Raw genomic sequence first — 17,318 nt, forward strand, 5'->3', positions numbered from 1 at the left:
TTGCTAATAAATGACCTGGCAATCAATGTTTACATGTTAAAAACTATTGCAATTTTTCAGATAAATACAGGAAAGACGTTTTTAAAAATCCCAATTGTGTGGCAAATATAGTTTTTAAATCTACAAAAAAGCTGAAGCACAGAACATCAAAAACCAGAGACAGAGATGTACTTTATGGGCTCTATCTTGCACCCAGCGCAATTGACTTTGTCAGTGACGCAATTGCGTACTGTCAAACTTTGCTTATCTAATCTACACAGATGCAACAGTTATTTTTGCAAATCATAAATTGTTACAATAAAGAATATTAACACATGAGATAAGGGAAATCATAGTGGTGAGCATTGTGGTGATAGTTTTTATTTATTTTGTGTGGCTGCGTTAAAAAATGATTATGCAAATAACGATTCAAATATTTTCATAAGTTTGTTGTGTGGATTTATTACGTTTATTTTATGTAAATAATTATTAAAATGTTTTCATATGAAACCTAAATGTATGTGAACTTGATTTGTAAATATACTTTGGGGTTGGATTGCTTGCGTTTCTTGGCTTTCAGCGGTGAGGGTGGACGCAGCGATGTCCTCTGCTGGCGTCAGGTCCTGTGTAGAGGCAGATCCACCTCCCGTTAGCAACATGATCTCACAAAGTTCCGTGGGATAGTCACAGAATTTTGTGCTCATTTTTCCGTGGCATTCTCACGGATCTCCGCATTTTTCCGTGGCCCTGCTATGGACTGTCTTTTTCCATGGCATTCTCACGGATTGGTTACTCAAATGCTTTTTCCTATTTTCAAACCATTTTCGCTTCGGTTTAGGGTTAGATTTGGTGTTTGCGATAGTATGTCACTTTAACTATTGGTTTATACTATTTTTTCTGATTTATTCTTTTATATTTTCTAAAAGTTCTGATTGGTTTATTTGACGTTACGCCCAAACCACATCTATGAATAATGAACCTACTTTAGACCAACCCCTTATTGATTTGCGCCTGGCGCAAGAGTTATTTCTCCCGCTGGGAAAATAGCAACAGCGCCCAAGATCCGCCCACAAAGCCACTTGCGCTTTGAGCTTCACACTTGCGTTTCAGACCGTTAAAATAGGGCCCTATGAGTTAATGCTCAGTTATGTGTCAGTCTGATAGGAAGCCCCGCCCCCACGTCGGATACTTAGACCACATCTCTGTTATGCTAATCCCAGCGTACAGACCACTGCTCAAACTTGCCACTTGGTTCAAAAACAAATCACAGTATGGCCAGATGATGCTAACGCAACACTACAGGACTAATTTCAGTGCACAGACTGGAACATTTTCAAAGAGGTGGCCACCTACAAATAACACTTTATTTCGATAGTCCACTTTAGAGATTTTACTAATTATAAGTAACTTTGCAACTACTTATCAACTACCAATCTTTAGAGAATTAGTAGACTGTCTGCTTAATATCTACTAACACTTTATTGTGATGATATCTCAACAGACATTCAACTGACTATAAGTGTCTTTGCAGGTGCATGTCCACTTATTCCACTAACCCAAACCTCTTCCCTAACCCCAACTCTTACAGTCTACTAATACTCTATTGACAGTTAGTTGACGTATAGTTGCAAATTATTGAAAGTTAGTTGACATGTAGTTGCAAAATTGTTTATAGTTAGTAGAATGTCTAAAGTGGACTATCAAAATAAAGTGTAAACCAATAAAAAGTGCATCAATGATGTGAAAGTCACCAAAAACATCAGAAGCCGTGGATGACAGCAGATGTGTGCTGCTGAAGACCAGAGATGATGCTGTTCATTGACTTCAGCTCGGCATTCAACAAAATAACAACAGCTCATCAACAAACTCAATACTCTGGGTCTTAACACATCCCTTTGCAATTGGATTCTGCACTTTTTAACTGGAAGGCCTCAGTCAGTCCGTGTCGGCCACAAGACCTCCAGCACTACCACACTAGGTGCCCCACAGGGCTGTGTGCTAAGCCCATTGCTCTTCATGCAGCTGACCCACGACTGCACTGCCAGGTTCAGCTCCAGCCACATCATCAAATTTGTTGATGACACAACTGTGGTAGGTCTCATCAGCAACAACGATGAAACACCCTACAGAAAAGAAGTGGCACAACTGGTTGAAAAGTTCAGTGCATACAACCTGTCCCTCAATGTGAGTAAGACAACAGAGGTTGAGATGGACTTAAGGGGGATCTCTATTAACCACCTTCCACTGACTATGGACAGCTCAATTGTAGAAAGAGTCAGCAGCACTAAATTTCTGCACATAACAGAAGACCTCACCTGGACCACCAACACTACATAATTCTCCAAGAAAGTGCAACAGCCACTCCACTTCCTGCACCGACTTAAAAGAGCAAGTCTCCCTACACCCATCCTCACCACATTCTACAGGGGAACCACTGAGAGTGTGCTGACCAGCTGCATCACTGGTCGCTGTCTGGTAGAGGAAACACAACATTTCATTCCACTGTATATTCACACGTGACAATAAAGCTCAACTTAAGGTGCTGTTAGCTCAGTGCGGTGGGTGCTTGACAAAAAAATTATCAAAACCTGGGTTCAAGCCCCTGATAAAAACATTAAAATCTTGTAGTGTCTTGATTCAAATTGCATCGTTCTCATTTCTTTCTTCATTGCTGGGCCCTTCAATGGTGATTTGTTTTATTATATTTGTAAACACTGCAAATTGGGTGCCCTAGCTTGGACCTGGAGGGCCGGTGTCCCTAATCAAACACACCTGAAGCAGTTAATCATGGTCTTGCTAAGTATACTAGACACTTCTAGGCAGATGTGCTGAGGCAAGTTGGAGCTAAACTGTACATGGGTGACCAAGTTTGGGCACCCATGTCTTATGTGTTAAACTTCTGTTCTTGAAAGTCTTGATTCAGAGAGGTTGAAAGTATCTTTAATTATATTAAAATAAATACTTACCACTGCAAATTTAGTAGTCCAAGGGTTTCTGGCACCTTGGCTCAAATCCCATTATTGGGCTCTCTTGTGATGATTATTGTGCATTACAACGAGGAACCCAATAATAATCTTGTGATGAGATGTTCAGAGTTTGATAGGTCTGGGGTTAAACTGTTGTCTTTCATTATACAGTCTTGATTGAAATCCAGTTGATTTAAAGGGATACTTCACCGATTTAGCATTCAGCTTTGTATCTGTAGAAACCCGGCAGTATTACTGAATGACCATGTTTCCCTCCATCATTTCCTCCTGAGAGGAGAGATATCTGCATTTTGGTTCTGCAAAAAAGTCCTCCGATGATGCAAAAATCGTCATATTACATCATCGGAGGACTTTTTTGCAGAACCAAAATGCAGATATCTCTCCTCTCAGGGGGAAATGAGGGAGGGAAACATGGTCATTCAGTAATACTGCCGGGTTTCTACAGATACAAAGCTGAATGCTAAATCGGTGAAGTATCCCTTTAAGTACAGAAGGAAGTATCAATAACATTTTTTTTTTGTTTTGCCTCAAAGTTGTGGAAAATTCACATCAAACCCTCAAGTTTAATAGCTCAGTGGTGAATATCACTTATCTTTATACTTCAAAGTCTTGGTTCGAATTCGACTGTTTACAGGTTTTTCTTACATATAAAACAAAGAACTGAAGGAAAGATCAATAGCGAGTCTCTACCAATTTAATAGTTCAGAGGTTGAACTCCTGTCTTTCAAAACCCATAATTGAATATTTAAAAAAATTCTGTAGGACAGATATTTGTGCAGTGGATGAATACGCCAGGAGATCTGTCATGTTTGTGTGGGATCCAGTGGCTCAGTGGTAGGATCAGGTAGGTGTAGGGTTCATGGCCAGCTTGTGGAGGTTTAAGTGTTTTTTTGTGTTCTAGAGATGTATATAAAATATAAAATTACCATGTGTAGCAATGTTGTAGTACTGGTATCACACCACTGTCTGCGCTACTGGACCAGTTCTAGGTTCTAAGGAGTGGGGGAGCAAAAATCACTACACCAGAGACCGTTACTTTAAATACAAAAGGCTGGCTATTTACTGAATGCAAAACACATGAAATATACAGAACTATAAAAATGTAAAACAAGAAAATATACCCTGCAGGTTCTCAATATTGAGGTAAGTATAAAAGATTAAAGAAATAAAAATAAATTGTATGTGTCTCTCTTTTTGTAATTTAGTTCACCTAGGCACTTTTAATTGGACTAATTTAAGTTAGTCCGGGCTTTTCCTAGGTTGAACCTATTTTTGAATCCCTATTTTTCTTCTTAAATATACCCTTTTTCTTTTTCTTTTACAGGTAAGAAAATACCTTCAATTTACAAAATCAAATCAAAATGAACCATAAACATTTCAAAAACATTTCAAATCAGATTTCAAATCACATAAATCACATTTCAAATCACATTTCAACAACTCAATGTGAAAATAGAAGTGCGTCCCTTTAATTCAGTCCGAATTCAAATGGGAGTTCAATTATTCAGTTCAATGAAGAGTTTCAGTTCGATTCAGTCCGCAAAAATAGTTCAATCAGAGTTCAATTCGATACAAAAACAATTTCATATACTCCTACCGCTCTGGCAGCGAGTCACTGTACTCAAAAGATTTCCTCACTGATGTGATAAAGATGATGATTTGCAAATCCGGGTCTGGCTCGCCATCTTGAATCCCGTCCGCACGTGTGCACACCCGCACACTGCAGATCAATCCTCGCTCCGACAGAGCCTCAAATCAAGCACATAAAAAACCTGACCTGTATAACAGGTCATAAACACAATAAATAAATTTTTAACTCTTCAAATCACACAATTAAATGTTCCACAGTCTCTGAGTTTTAAAGTTATTGCTCCGGTGCTTTTTCACTCCAAAATGGCGGCGGAGCGGACTCATTTAACTCACCGCTCCGTCTCCACATAAATACATAACACATCCTTCATTTACAAGCATACATTCACCTTTTTAACATTCACACTTCACAGTTTTCATAAACCCGACATTTTAACTGGTAAACAACTTATGGCAAAACATTTCCTTGTAAACAGCTACGTCTTACTATTAAAGGAATAGTCTACTCATTTTCAATATTAAAATATGTTATTGTCACGGCTAGGGGCTGGCTACTAAACCTAAAGCCACGCCCCTTCTCAACTTCCACCTCGAGGAGGTCCCCAAAGCCAACCCAATGACCAAACAACACGAGAGCAGGTAAGTATTAAAACAAACTTTATTTAAATATTTAAAATAACTGGGGGAATGGGGAAGGGGCAATTAAAACTAGCTTCCTCTCTGCCTTCCAGGCAGACCACAGCACGGAAAGGTGGCAGAAAGGGGAAGAGGGCAACGGGGGTTCCAGGGGCTGGTGACCAAGATATAGGGGGGAGGGGACGGGGAACACAGGCTCCTGCCAACTCCGCTATCCGTGGCGCCCTCCTCTTCTCTCCTGGAGGCAAAGACAAAATAGTGTGAACTTGGGGTTTATCTCTCTCTCTAACTGCGGTACCTGTGTCACGTTGGCCCGATACTTCACTGCTCACTCCACTTTGTGTTTCTTTCCACAGGCTTCGACTGGGACAAGAAGACTCGTTTAACCTGGACTGGGATCGTCCTCACCTGTCGGTTTGCTGATAGCTCTTGGTAAGTATGGTTTTTTTTCACAGGTCACTCTCCTGACATTCACTCCCGTCTTTTCTCTCTCTTTACAGGCAGCTTGGACACAACAACACAGTTAGTGCAACTTGGATACTGCTCACCTCTCTGCTGCTTACAGCTCAGGGCATGTATGACTGTCCACAGTTCGTTCTACTGACGTTCACTCTCGTTCTCTCTTCCTTTACAGGCAGCTTGGACACAACAACACAGTTAGTGCAACTTGGATACTTCTCACCTCTCTGCTGTTTACAGCTCGGGGCATGTATGACTGTCCACAGTTCGTTCTACTGACGTTCACTCTCGTTCTCTCTTCTTTTACAGGCAGCTTGGACACAACAACACAGTTAGTGCAACTTGGATACTTCTCACCTCTCTGCTGTTTACAGCTCGGGGCATGTGTGACTGTCCACAGTTCGTTCTACTGACGTTCACTCTCGTTCTCTCTTCCTTTACAGGCAGCTTGGACACAACAACACAGTTAGTGCAACTTGGATACTTCTCACCTCTCTGCTGCCCACAGCTCGGGGCATGCACAACTGTCCACAGTTCGTTCTACCGACGCTCACTCTCGTTCTCTCCTCCTTTACAGGCAGCTTGGACACAACAACACAGTTAGTGCAACTTGGATACTTCTCGCCTCTCTGCTGTTTACAGCTCGGGGCATGTATGACTGTCCACAGTTCGTTCTACTGACGTTCACTCTCGTTCTCTCCTCCTTACAGGCAGCTTGGACACAACAACACAGTTAGTGCAACTTGGATACTTCTCACCTCTCTGCTGTTTACAGCTCGGGCATGTGTGACTCTCCCTCAGCTCGCTATACGGCGTTCTGATCGACAATGTACGGGGGCGGGCTTACCACAGCTGGCCTGCACAGAACGGCAAACGACGATGGTTTTCCTAGGGGTCGCCGGGGGCAAAAACCCTCTCGGCGGATGCGCTGATCAGCAGGGGGCGAACCGTCACACCGTCTCACCGGGCCGAGCGCTACCCTATCCTCAATGCCCGTAGGCCGATCGAATACCGGACAGGGGCGCCCCTTTGTAGAGGCCACGGGGCGGCGGAACTCCTTCGCCTCTCGCTCTGCCACAAGATAGAACACACAGGTAAAGTAGCAATATACAGGTTCGTGGTTGTACTCACACACGCACTGCCAGCTTCCAAGTCTTCACCGCCACACTCTGAAACTGTCGACACACAGACGGGGCGACTTCCAAAGCCCACGCCGTCACTTTACACTTGAATCGCACCCAGCATACAATAATTGATGTTACTCACAACCGTCAGCCTCTCCGTCTCTCCTCAGTAGAAAGGATGATGCGGGGTACGTCTGACAAGACACACAGCACTTGCACAGCAACCCACAGCAAATACACAGCACCACTTCAACGTGAAAGGTTTTTAAATGACATGGACTCACCCACCACACTACAGGTGTACACACGGGACGCCCGGCGTCCTCCACTTCGCTAAGGTCAGATGGGGGGCGATGGCACTACGGCCGGAGCTTTTAGTTCTGCTGCTACGGCTGCTGAATCCACTTATTCCTGCGGCTCACCTACCACGCTAGATCAGGGGTGGGGCCGCCTTCCTGGAGGCGTTCGATAATACACAGGTTAGTGGTTATGCTTCAGTTAAATCCAGAGCCAATACTCACAGCGGTCCTCTTGGTAAATAGTTTACAAACTGCTTCGTTTCCTTCCTCCTTGGTTACTCCAAGCGTGTCACAATTACCGATGTTTTCTTCTACCCACAGGGTTTCCTCTTACGGTAGCATCCACTGAGAACTACGAGAGAGAAAGAGAGAAAGTGCAACCAACTGCCAACGTGTAACGGACGAGCACAGCTCCGTACCTCAACTCACACACTACGCACCCAAACTGTGATTTACACTGCTCTTAAATACTCCTCTGTGTGCTTTAATCCTCCAATCAACCGGCGTTCCTCTTAAACACGCACAGCTGTGCTTGATTTCGCTGATTACAGCCCTCGCGATGCTACCGGATGTCCGGTGTTTCCTCTTCTCGGTCTGGGCGGAACATCCGGGCGGAACCAAAGTTTCCCAACTTTTGGTTCCGCCCAAAAGATCGTCACCTTGTGACATCATTACCTTAACTAAGAATTGTTGATACATCCCTCTATCATCTGTGTGCGTGCACGTAAGCGCTGGAGCGAGCTGCGACGCTTCGATAGCATTTAGCTTAGCCCCATTCATTCAATTGTACCATTTAGAGATAAAGTTAGAAGTGACCAAACACATCAACATTTTTCCTATTTAAGACGAGTAGTTATACGAGCAAATTTGGTGGTACAAAATAAAACGTAGCGCTTTTCTAAGCGGATTTAAAAGAGGAGCTACATTTTATGGCGTAATAGCACTTTTGGGAGTAGGCTACTTGGACTCGGCGCAGTAACACACTCCCTCTCCCATTATGAGAGGGAGAAGGGGAGCAGACTTTTCAGGCGAGTCGAAGTACTCCCAAAAGTGCTATTACGCCATAAAATATAGTTCCTCTTTTAAATCCGCTAAGAAAAGCGCTACGTTTTATTTTGTACCACCAAACTTGCTCGTATAACTACTCGTCTTAAATAGGAAAAACGTTGATGTGTTTGGTCACTTCTAACTTTATCTCTAAATGGTACCATTGAATGAATGGGGCTAAGCTAAATGCTATCGAAGCGTCGCAGCGTGCTCCAGCGCTTACGTGCACGCACACAGATGATAGAGGGATTCTTATTTAAGGTAATAACATATTTTAATATTGAAAATGAGTAGACTATTCCTTTAACTCTCTGCTAGAGAAAGTAAAAACATGTGACACAGCAAAGTGCAAAAAGACAACTCAAACTCACCAAAACCGTTGTGGCTTAGTTCTCATAAAATCCCTGTCAATCCTTGATCAGGTAAGTTATGTTTTTTTTAAACTGCAAAATCAACTTTTACACTCTTTTCTCTGCTTATTAAAGCAACACTATGTAGTTTCCATGTAAAAATGACTGACAGCTCCCCTATGTGGTTGAAAAGCGCAACAGTGCCTGGTATCAGACACTCTTCTGCAGGCAGGGGGAGGGGCGGGGCTGTGTGCTCTACCCTCCACCGCCACTTTCAGAGTGTGCTTGTAGCAGCTAGGAGGCTGCTCAGGTTGCAGCAACAGTACAATTTGTCCAGTTAAAAGTTGTTCTATCACTGAAATAATTTTAGAGACATTATTTAAAGGTCGAAAAACTACACAGTGTTGCTTTAAACATAGTTCGTTCTCTCCGATCTCTCTTCTGCTCTCTCCCGCAGGTCTCTGCTGCAGCGTCGCTAACGTGACGCTCTAACGTCACTAGCCTGTTAAAGGGGTGGTGAACTGAATTTTCTGTCAGCATACTTTTAATCTTTAGACATTAAATTGCCGTTTTAACATTTTTTACATTTTTAATTCTCATGAATAAACTTCATTAAATGAATAATTTAACTTTTTAAACTTATTTATGCAGCTTTTAACTATTTATTCTTATTTATGTCATATTTTTTAACAGGGTTACACAGGCGAAGTGTTTAGAGGATCCAATGGCTCATAGGTATGAACACTGACTCTAGATCAGGAGATATGGGTTTTAAGTCCAGTATTGACCTCCATGTGGAGTTGTGTGGCCTAAAACCAGAAATGCCTGGATTGAAGTCCCAGTTGGTTAACCTGGGTTGAGCCCTTGGTGATCTGGTGGAAGGGGTCTAGGTTGAAGACACAGGTTGGTTGTAAGAGCCAAATCAAGTTCAAAAAGGTCCCAGAGTCATTCCACATCACTGAATTCATTGAATTACATAAATACAGGAGCAGTATATAGCGGACTCTCTGGGCTATAGACGGTAATGATTTCTCTTGGTTAATATGAAACAATTTTGACATATACAGTAAGTCACACCTGACTATAAGTTCCTGCCAGACTATGAAAAAAGAGCAACTTATAGTCCGGAAAATATGGTACCCAGTTATGCCCTCCGGCCTAGAAGTGCAGGTCAGCCCTTTAACATCAAATGTTAAAGTGTGGAAATACAGCCATTAAACTTTTGGACAATCGGCTACTCTCCAGCTATCCAGCTATGGTGTTCATAACAAAACCGGCATGAAAAACATGCATTCACCTATTACACAAAAATATATATATTTACTCACACATGCGCAAGTTATTAAGAGAGATAATGAGATTGCTAAAGTAATGCGTCTGTTAGTAAAAGGAAATTACCATTTATGTTTTTAAATTAAAATCTTGCGGTGAGCCCTGTGTGTAATGCTGCGTGATAAGAATGCAGGAGGATTACACCAATGGCTCACATTTATTGGCGGAGCACATACCAGCTTGCGAACAACAATTGGATGCCAGTCTCATCCAGATTAGCATTCAGGAGGTGATTTGCATTGACTATTCTGCATACACAGAATTTTATAAATCTCACAATTTTCTGATTGCTGATACATTCAATTTTAGTAGGGATACTACTGTGATTTTTGTCTCATTTTGCATTCAGTTTGGAAATTAAAAGTCCTGTTGAAAACCAATCAATTGCTTTTTATCAGATAAAAGCAATTTTAATTATTTAAATTAAACCTTGGTCTAACATTGATAAAACAATACACAGTGTTTATATGCTTTAAATAACAATTTTATTTGTTGTTATAGCAGTTATACTTGAAGAGTTTGGTTCCAAAACGCAATAAATCCATTTTGACAAATTTTGGTAAAAACGTGTTTTCTATACCAAGAAAGTGACAAGATGAAAACAACTATTTTCTGTTACAAACTTTCACACAGCATCTTTAGGTTATAAAAACATAAAAAATTCAAATCCATAAGTTGATTTTCAAAGATTTATTATAAAAACGGATTATTTTTTCCACAAAATGCAATAAATCCATGACAAGTTTTTATTCAAAATGCTATAAATCTATTGAATCAATAGCCTATATAAATGTGCATTCATCTTTGCCATGTTATATTCATTTAGTTGACTAGTTGTACACACTAATTAAAAATATAAACATTAATGTTATTAATCAAAACACTTACTTTGTCATATTAAGAACCCTGTCATTGCGGTTACTTGACGTCTTCGCTTAACGTCTTTCACAGCGATCGACTGTAAAATGTTTTTGGTCCTGCTCGATTTTCGTTGACTTTGAGTAAAATTATGTACAGTTTTTCATAAGATCCTCTGGGGTCAATGTGTTAGCATGAGAAGCTTGATGCTGTCGGGAGAACAAGCACCCGTCTCCCAAGTGCCTCTCAGGGAAATTGTTAGATGCTGATGGCTTACGTTTCTTTCCCATCACAGAAAACCATCACAGGTTTAGCGATGCAATTAAAGTATTATTTTGTTTTGTTTGTTGATCACGTAGTACAAAGTAGATGAGGAAAACCAGGACTCCATGTACTACGCGCGTCCGCCATTGCTTGTTTACATTGCGTGAACGGTGGGCTGTAATATCAGAAATGGAGTTATTGCGTTCTGTAAAAAAGTGGGAGTGGCGTTTGTCGCATTTTGGGAAAAAAGGGAGAAAAGATGACAGAATAACACGGCGGATATTGGATTTTGCGTAAAATTAAGAATTTACTTTTAACTACTGACCTGATATAATACTGATTTTGGCAGTAACTCATTTTTTTCAAAAATGGCGTTTATTGCGTTTTGGAACCAAACTCTTCACTTATATGTCTGATAATTTCTTAGAGATGCAAATGGAAACGATTTCATAGAAAGGCCCACAGTGTGAACCGCATGAGGAGAGCGCAGGGTCCCAGTCCGGCCTCCAGTTATACCCTACAAACAGTTAAGAACAGATGAATTTGTAAAAGTGTCTTATTGCAAAGGATGTTAGTGACCCCATAAACACATTTGAACACCTGCAACCTAGACTCTCCATCAGTTTACTATGCAACACCTTTAGGTGTTCAGATGTGTTTTGGGGCCAGCGTACAATCAAATTAAAGATGATAAAAAGTTTCTTACTCTTCAGGATATCCCGTGTCGGGTTTCCTGTGAAAGGAAATGAGAAATCTCTAAAATGAGCTTCAGGTTGGTAAGTAAGGAATAATTGATGATGGGCCATTGAATTATAAGAAAATAATGCACACCCAAGGTGGTTATGCTTTTACATCGTGGGTGTGCATTATTTTCAAATAATTCAATGGTTAATTATTCCGCTTATACCACGGTTACCACAAACATTGCTCTGGTGCCTATTTTTAAGACATTTGAAAAGTTAGCTGTGCGGTTATCGAAAAATAATGCATACCCATGCAACATTTATCAGCCAATCAAAATAAAGCATTCAACAGATCCGTGGTATAAGTGTTTTTAAACTTTGTTTTTCCACACTTACGACAGAGGTTATTTTCACACGTCTCTGTGGCGCAACCGCTGCATGATTTGCCCTTTTTGTATGGAGACACACCAGGGTAATTTCCTCTGTGAAAATGAGCATAAATATTTACTGCAGTTTCTTTCAGATCTGAAGTTTTTCAATGCTGTTCATACGCAGCAGCCTTTAGTAGCAGTTAACTTTTTGGGACACAGGTGGACAAAACTAACAAAGACACATAACATTTACAAACATGTCTAGGGCATATATGAAGAGTTACAGGCACACACTATCCAGCACACTTTTACATACTTACGCTGATGCGTAGTTGCACACAAATATGATTCCAGGAACTGTTGAAAAAGTTGTTTCAGCAACACCATTCTTACATGCTTGTGCAGCACAACCAACTTTGTAAGTGTCCGCCCAGACAACCTAACAAGATGTGAGAGAGATCAAAGATTTTGTCTTTTTTTAAGTTCACTATATAACATTTAACCAAAAAACATTGACTAGTAACTGTGTACCTGTGTATAGTGACCGCATACATCGGAGCACTCATTGCTATCGTAGTTATAATACTGGTCTTCATTCACCCATGACTGTATAGCAGACTGCACTTTGAAACTTCCATACGGGGCACCGGCCCAGATGTTTTCACCCACAGGTGTAAAGATGGGATGCATTTTGCCCGGCTGCTGAAGATTAGGGTTATGCTCAAAGAAGCAATTACTCGCCCATGCCCGTGCACTTATTGCCAAACCCTCATCCCATGTCTACGTAAACACAGTACACATCAAAATCAAATGCAAGTACATTTCATACAGCAAGAATATTTGATTTGTTTAGCAAATTTAAAACATAACTGCAGCTTAAAGTGCTTCAGGTCAGATATAGAAACATAAAAAACTAAGTACAAAGAAACATTAAATACATGAATGACTACAAAGCATAAACAAGAATAGAATAGAATAGAATAGAATAGAATAGAATAGAATAGAATAGAATAGAATAGAATACAACACACAAAATCTGATATCAATAATGTTAACAGATGAGTAAAGATATGAGCTGGTACAGTGGTAAAAACATAGCATAAAAGATGTATATATTCTCCCCATTAGTTGGAATTTAGTTTTGAGATTGCACATAAATAGAGACTATTCAGCAGTCTGGAGGTGTGTTTGCTGTGATTGGAAGTCAATTTATTATATTTCTGGCCCGCCGTATGTATCTGGTGCTAAGTGCCAAGTTGTTATTAATGCATTATTCTAAGAGTTCAGTCACCTCCTTCCTGTACAGTGTAGGCAGACTGATCACCATTCATTTTAGCATCATTACTGTAGTGTCATCTGCCAATTTTAATTATTGTGTTTGTGATGTGAGTTTGTGCGCAGTCATGAGTGTAGAGTGAAAACAGTAGAGGACTCAGCACACAACCTTGTGGAACTCCACTGCTAAAAGTCAGAGTGAAGGAGTAATGATTTCTTAGCCTGACAGTCTGCGCAAAATATGTATCACAATTATGTAGGCACTGACGCCCAGGGTAAGCCATCTGGTGACTCTTCTGCTTGTTCGGGGTCAAGCCACGTGGTTTAGACAGCTATTGTATTTGTTAGTTTTCTTCTTCTTCCTTGTTCTTCCATAAAAAGTAAATGGCAACATAGAACTGTACAACGGTAAGTTATGAAATTTGGCACACATGTAGAAAACCATCTCAGAAGTTACTATAGCAACATTGGTGTGTCTAACTCAAACCCTCTAACACCATCAACAGTCCAAAAATCAACTTATGTTCATGGTCATAAATTTGGATGCAATCATAACTGCACCTGCACACAGTGCCAAAGCTACCAGTACATGGTTTAAGGACCATGGTATCCCTGTTCCTAATTGGCCAGCAAACTCCCCTGACCTTAACCCCATAGAAAATCAATATGGGGTATTGTGAAGAGGAAGATGCAATATGCCAGACCCAACAATGCAGAAGAGCTGAAGGCCACTATCCGAGCAACCTGGGCTCTCATAACACCTGAGCAGTGCCACAGACTGATCAACTCCATGTCACGGCGCATTGCCGCAGTAATTCAGGCAAAAGGAGCCCCAACTAAGTATTGAGTGCTGTACATGCTCATACTTTTCATGTTCATACTTTTCAGTTGGCCAAGATTTCAAAAAATCCTTTCTTTATTGTTCGTTATAATCATAAAAAATAAAAGGAATAAACATTTGAAATATATCAGTCTGTGTGTAATGAATGAATATAAAATACAAGTTTCACTTTTTGAATGGAACTAGTGAAATACATTTTTTGATGATAATATGACCAGCACCTGTATTTACACCAAATTTGGTGGGTGTCATCACAAGCATGACCTGAGGCACAATCCATTGTTTCGGCACAATGCCACCTAGGGGTCTCAAGATACAAAAAAAGTCCCATTTTTGCCTAAAACTAATGCAAACTATATACATGATATCCCTGGTACTGTAATTCGAAAACATGCCTTTTCCTACAACTGCAATGCGGATGACACACAACTCCACTTGTCCTTCCAGCCTGATGATCCCACGGTTTCTACCTGCATTTTAGCATGCCTGAGTGACATCTCACTCTGGATAAAGGATCATCATCTCCAGCTGAACCTTGCAAAGACGGAGCTGTTTGTATATCGACTGCCCTTATGATTCACAACAACTTTCCATTCAACTGTTCTTCAACCATTATGCCTTCCAGGACAACCAGAAAACTGGGAGTGTTAATTGATGATCAGCTTAGTGCTACGGAGCATGTTGCCAGCACCACCCCTCTTGTGGATTCATCCTCTAAAACATTAGGAAAATTAGACCTTTCCTATCTGAGCATGCTGCACAAGTCCTAGTCCAGGCTCTCGTTCTGTTCAGACTGGACTATTGCAATGCGCTACTGGCTGAACTCCCAGCCTGCGCAACCAAACGTCTACAGATTATTCAGAATGCAGTGGAAAGAGTGGTCTTCAATGAGCCAAAGAGGGTGCACGTCATAGCGGGCTTCCTATAACAGCTCGCATCAAATTCAAAGCACTGCTCCTGGCCTTTAAAACCTGGGTCAACACCCCCTTATGCAGACTTATGTACCCTCTAGATCCCTGTTCTCTGCCACCATGCAACATGTAATGTGATGATGAAATAAAAAAAAATTGAGAAACTTTTTACAAAAGCGAATACTTAAATCATGTTTATTTTTCATTTTACATTACATTACAGTGTGCCATCAACATTAGACCCAAATTTATTTTCCTATGATTTCAGATATGGTTGCACATCTTACATCTGATCTGCATTCAAGAACTTCAAACGTCTTCTGAGTTTAGTGAATGTAACAAACTCATCATATTTACCATGTATCTCATGTTGCTGGCAGGAGGCTTCACATTGGCTCGGTGTCTGTTGTGTTCTTCGACGCATTCTTTGATAAACGCTGGGTCTGTGATGTCATAAAAAGGTTCAGTGCTCTGTGTATGAGGGGCAAAATGAAGCAGAATGATCACACGAAGCAGAAAATGCAGAGAGTCACTCATTTTTTTGTTGTGCTACAAAACACAGAGAGAAAACGGAAGACAAGCAAGTGTAACTCATAAACTAATCTCACTGACATCTGATTTCCTGCTTACTTCTGCTTCTCATGGATGCTTAGTAACCAAACCCTCAATATGTTTTCATACCGCATGCCAATGTGGGTTAAACCTATTTACCACAAAACTCTTTCATAAAAGACTGATAACTTCATAGAAAATCTTGATATTGGTAAAACTAATATTTGAGACATAGATAAACAATATATATTGTCTACAGAATAATACACAATGAAAAACAATAGCCAACAAATCTAAATAGACATGAAATAAATCAGAAAGACCAAAACATTTATGTTTCTTTATGTAGCACCGTGGTTCTACAAAGACATGACATTTATGTTTACAAATGTAGCAGAAGGACAATAAAGGTGCTGGTATCTCAGTGCGGTGGGTGCTTGACCAAAAAATGATCAAAACCTGGGTTCAAGCCCCTGATAAAAACATTAAAATCTTGTAGTGTCTAGAATCAAATTGCATAATTCTCATTTCTTTCTTTATTTCTGGGCCCTTCAATGGTGATTTGTTTTTATTATATTTGTCAACACTGCAAATTCATTACCTTAAGTCAGGGGTGCCCAAGCTTGCTCCCGGGGGGCCGGTCTCCCTAATCAAACACACCTGAAACAGCTAATTATGGTCTTGCTAAGTAGACACTCAGGTGTGCTGAGGCAAGTTGTAGCTAAACTGTAGGCTACAGGACACCGGCTCTCCACGACCAAGTTTTAGCACTCATGCCTTATGTGTTAAACTTCTGTTCTTGAAAGTCTTGATTCAGAGAGGTTGAAAGTACCTTTAATGATATAAAAATAAATACTTACAGCTGTACACCACTGCAAATGTATTAGCCCAAGGGTTTCTGGTACTTGCTCATCTTGGCTCAGATCCCATTCTTTACTATTGTTGAGCCCTCTTGTGGTTATTTTTGTGCATTACAATGAGGAACCCAATGTTAATCCTCTGATGGGATGTTCAGAATTTGATAGCGCTGGAGTTAAACTCTTGTCTTCATTATACAGTCTTGATTGAAATCCAGTTGATTTAAGTACAGGAGCAAGTGTCAAGTAGTTTAACAATGCAAGACTTTCACTTTTTTGTTTTGCCCCACAGTTGTGGAAAATTCACATCAAACCCTCACAAGTTAATAGTTCAGTGGTTGAATATCAGTTATCTTTTATACCTCAAGTCTTGGTTCAAATCCGACTGTTTACAGGTTTTTCTTACATATAAAACAAGGAACTGAAGAAAAGATCAATAGTGAGTCACTACAATTCAATAGTTCAGAGGTTGAACTCCTGTCTTTCAAAACCCACAATTTAATATTTCTAAAATCACAAAGCAAAGAAACCAAATTCATCCCATTAAACCAGCCTATGCAAATTCAATAGCTCAGTGGTTAAAGGAGAAGTTCGGTATTTTACACTTAAAGCCCTGTTTTCAGCTTGTTTATGGTGAAATAGAACGATTTTGACTGAAATTTGGACATAAGCGGCTGCCCCGAAAATTTTCGGGTGTTTGTGTTTCACCTCCCACCACCACAACGGGTTTAATGGTGCACTGGAACAATCCCTCCCAAAATGCACCAAACCCTCGTCCACAAAGACGCGAAACCCACCGAGCGGTCAGGGGTGCCCACCGACACGCTCACACAAAAATCGCTGCAAATTACGCATTCCAACAGGTTTTATCGGAGTTTTTGTCCAACTCCATTGACTTGTATT

The 17,318-nt window shown here is 40.6% G+C and overlaps 1 pseudogene; it reads right to left on the bottom strand.

Annotated features, from left to right (window-relative positions):
- LOC141359814 (GLIPR1-like protein 1) overlaps positions 1 to 15,662 on the bottom strand; it is a 50,269-nt pseudogene extending 34,607 nt beyond the window's left edge.
- Between the last annotated feature and the right edge of the window lie 1,656 nt (positions 15,663 to 17,318).

This window comes from Misgurnus anguillicaudatus, chromosome 1, assembly GCF_027580225.2.
Source record: "Misgurnus anguillicaudatus chromosome 1, ASM2758022v2, whole genome shotgun sequence".
Taxonomy (NCBI): domain Eukaryota; kingdom Metazoa; phylum Chordata; class Actinopteri; order Cypriniformes; family Cobitidae; genus Misgurnus; species Misgurnus anguillicaudatus.